Source organism: Lepidochelys kempii, chromosome 13 (genome assembly GCF_965140285.1).
Source record: "Lepidochelys kempii isolate rLepKem1 chromosome 13, rLepKem1.hap1, whole genome shotgun sequence".
NCBI classification, from domain to species: domain Eukaryota; kingdom Metazoa; phylum Chordata; order Testudines; family Cheloniidae; genus Lepidochelys; species Lepidochelys kempii.
This window is the reverse complement of record NC_136392.1, coordinates 32,580,919-32,585,032: the sequence shown is the minus strand read 5'-3', so window position 1 is coordinate 32,585,032 and position 4,114 is coordinate 32,580,919.

The window sequence follows — 4,114 nt, the reverse complement described above, 5'->3', positions numbered from 1 at the left end:
TTTGTCTGTCTGCCTGGCTTTGCCTGGGGTCCCGGGGCTCTGCACTCCCCACGGCTCCCCAGGGCACTGGGTTCCCAGCAGGGTCAGGGACGGCCTGCCCTGAGCAGCTGGACCCGGACACCGGGGCGGCTGGCTAGGGCCGGGAGGAGCCCCGGAGAGCGGGGAGCACATGGGGTGCAGGTGGCAGACGCAGGGCATGGGCCATGGGCAGGGTTTAGCAGGTTTTAGCTGTGGGGTCTGTGCGGATCCCTGACGCCCCCAACCGGTCTCTGCTCCCGCAGGAGAAGGAGCAGCCAGGCCTGGAAAATCAGCCCCTGCTCAGCCACCGCTGGGCACGTGGTTCCCATTCAGATACCTGGGAACCAGGCATCCAATGCCCCTGCAGCTCGGGAACCTCCAGCCCTGCCTGGAGCGAGGCCACAGCGGTGTTGTGATGGGACAGGGAAGCAGCAAACGCTCTCCCCCCTGCTCACACGGCCCCCCCCCCCGCCCCCCACGCTGCTGACGCTGACAGCCACGTGGGCTCCGGCAGCCAAGTCTCCTGTGCTGAGCCCCAGCGGCTGTGGGGCCAGGCCCTGATGTTGCCAGCCCAGGGCATTGAAATTGGAAGGAACAATTCTAGAGCAAAAAGACGGGGGGAGATTTTCTGGGCCCAGATGGCAGCTGGGTGCCCAGCTCCAGCTCCCCCGGGCAGTCTGGAGGGATGGGGGTTGTCATCCTGATGTGTAACAGCTATAAACCCAGGGGAGCTGGCACCCAGCCGGGGCCTAGGGGTGGGCCAACCCCCCCCGAGCCCAGGAGCTGGGTGGGAGCAGGCGGAATCCAGGCTCGTTGTAGGTGACCAGGCAGAAAGCTCCATTAAGGTGAAGTTCAAGGTGAGGTCCCTGTGAGGTAAAAAATATCCCATGGCTGGTGCCGGGATCCCCACAGCATGTGTTGCAAACCCCAGAGACTCCCCGTCTCCATGACACTGAAAAGAAATACAAAGCCATTCAGCCAGGAAACGCAGAGCATGGCCCCCAAATGCCCTTAACTCTGCCCACGGCTAGCACAGGATCTTACGATTCAGACAGAGGTGCCCAACTCCCACTTCCGGCTCCGATGTCCGACGTTCGGGCTTCCACGGCATTTCCCAACCCTGCTCAGCTGCTGTTGAGTCCTGCGAGCTCCTGCTGCACGTGCATGTTCACTGCCAGGGTCCCTACAGCCCTGCCCATGACCCCAGGCCCTGCACCTCCGGCGGGAGGCTCCAAGCAGCTGTCGCAAAGCCAGATCCAGTGGCTGTGCTCTTAGCTCCAGCTGCTCCTTACGGCTTTTACCCCAGGGCTTTGAGCAGTCGCCCTGGTTCAGTTCCCCACCCTCCCGGATGGGGAGAGAGGCCGGGAGCATGTTTCTCTCACCAGGCTGCAGCACCCGAACCCAGAGCTCTGGGCTAACCCAGGGGAGGCTCCAGCCAGACCTGCTGTTCTCTAGATCAATAACTCACTAGGCAGGGGAGCCGGGGGTCCTACTCTTTGCCCCGTGGGGAGATCTGCAGGCACCAGACTCCAGAGTCACTCGCTCGTCACTCAACAGCTCCCCTTGCTTGTTCCTCACGGCAGCTCCGGGGTGACACCCGCAGTGAGGTCAGTGCGCTCTCCTGCAGGGGGGAGCCCAGGTTCAAATCCCGTCTCCCTGGCAGGTGGAAGGGGATCGACCTGGGTCTCCCACAGCCAGGTGGGTGAGGAGTCATACGGATCTACCCCCTCCTCCCCTGGCTTTCCTGGCATGGTGCCTAACTCCAGGATGGCATTCTGGCTGCGGTGCCTGAGCAGAGAGGTGCCTAAATCCCAGAGGAGGTAGGGCTTAGCACAGATCCCATCTGCCAGTTTTGATGGGGGATGTGGGACCTGGCTTTGTCTGCCAGCCGTCTCTGCTCTCCCCCACAGTGGGGCACCGTCCCAGGCAGGGCCTCTCCCCAGCCCCCTGGCACGCACCCTCCCCTCCCCACTCCCACTAACGAGGTGTTTTGGCCAAATGCCAGCAAATCAAACCTCCAGAACTAGCCTTTAGATCGCCCCTGGGCCGCGGGTTTCAGGGCATCCTCCCGGGGGCCCCTGGTGACTTTGTTTCTGGCAGCCTCCCAGACCCAGCCAGCTCTGCTCCCCTCCAATGCGCGGGCCCCAGGGCAACCTCCAGGACCCACCCCACTCCTCCGTGGAGTCCCTGCCCATCCACAGGTGTAGCCCCACATCTGCTGATTAGCTCATTTGGGCTCACATGGGGCACTGGGCCTCCTCTGCTCATGGGCCCAGCTCCCCCAGGGCAGATCCGAGGAGCTCTCTGCTCTGTGCCCAGCATTGGGGCATTTCCTCTCCCTAGTCTGGCAACCCCACCGGGGCTCCGGGAGAGACAGGGCGGGAAGGAGGGTGCGACCACCTCTGGGGGCCAGGCCAGGGCCTGTCCCATGTCCCAGATTCATGGCTCCATAGGCTCTAGGGCCAGGAGGAGTGTCCATCCCATCCAGCCTCCCGCAGGACACAGGATTGTGCATCGAGTCCACCGCAAACTGGCACCCTGCATTGCTTATGGGGGTCACGCTGTACAGCCACATCACCACCTGCTGCTAAGGCGCCTCCTCCTGGCCGCTATAGCCATTGTTCCTTCCAGGTGCTGCACCCTTTTCTGGGGTCTCACTTCCCACTGTCCCCGCTCACTCCGCAGCCCCTCTCCCCAGGAGCTGCAGCTGCCTCGGGGTGACTTGGCCCTCCAGCCAGGTCCTAGTGTCCTTCCCTTCCAGGGTATCAAAGGCTTTCGGGGCAAAATGTCCCAGGCAATCCGCTCTTCGGTCTGGGCCCCTGCCCCAGGGAATGGAAGGGGAACTGGGTCGCCCTCTGCTCCGGGTCCCAGCTCGGACCCTTGCTCAGCAGCCCAGCTCTGTGCTGTCCTGTAGCTTACTGCTTTCCCCTGAGCCTTTCCGGCTCCCCCATCTGGGTTTGCCAGCCCAGACTCCCTCCTCCCAGGCAGTAACCGCAGACTCCACTCCATAGCCCCAAACATGCCTCCCTTGGCCCCGGGACTAGGGGCTGCAGAGCACGTCCCTGCAGCCTGTCCACTCGCAGCTCCTGGGCTTTCCACAGGCCCCTGCTGTTCCAGCCAGCCGAGCCGTGAGAGCCGGGAATTGCCCAGAGTATGACTAACGAGGCCAGAGTCTGCAGAGAGCCTGAGCCCATTGCTCCGAGAGGCAGGAGCTGCTTCCTGAGTCCCAGTGGGGTGATGAGTCTCACTGGGGGGTCGGGGATGGGGAGCGTGTCCTAACGATTCTGAAATGAAAAGTATCAGGAATAGCAAATAAAATAAAAACCTCTTGTACCCCCTGGGTTTTGGTTCAATATCTGTCTGACAAGTGACAGCCGGGGGTCAATAAGGCCAGGACAGCCCAGGGACTGACTCTGATTTTTAGTATAATCAGAGTTTGGGGGGATGCTCCAGCTGTGTTTGGTGCCCACCCAGGGCTGGGTTTAGGGGTCCCCTGGGGTGTGTGTCTGGCATGTCAGACCCTCCTTGGGGAAGGCAGCGCAGCTGGAGCTGACAGTGGGCCTGCCAGTGAAATGGCCCCGGAGGGCAGCAAAGCCCCAGTTCAAGGAGGGGGGGCAGTTTGCAGAGGCGCCCTAGCACATGGCTAGCTGTGTGGAGGGAAGGGGTTGCAGACAGTCCCTGATTTAGAGTAGCTGGGAGTGAGGAGTTTGCAGACTCTCCTTCGCTGGGTGGGGCGGGGTTAGCGGGGAAAAGTTACTTTCGATTTTCCAGCCTCTGCATCCCTCCCCTGAGGTAAGGTGCATCATGGTCCCCCTAGTTCTGTCCCCCGGGTCTAGGGTCCCTCAGTCCTCTCTGGGTCCTGCCCCTGCCCCCCATGTCCAGGGGTCCCCCCCTTGCCCCCAGGTCTGGACCTATCCCCCTGACTCAGGGCTTTGCCCCTGCAGAGTCTCCCCTCCCTGGATGTGGGGGCCCTCGTGCCAGGGCAGGGTTGGGGGGTTGGAGGGCGGTGACCCCTAAACCTTTGTGGCTCTGTCCTGTCCAACCCCTAGTTCCCCCACCCCTTTCTGTTCCTTTTTCTACTTCTCCCTGCATGGAT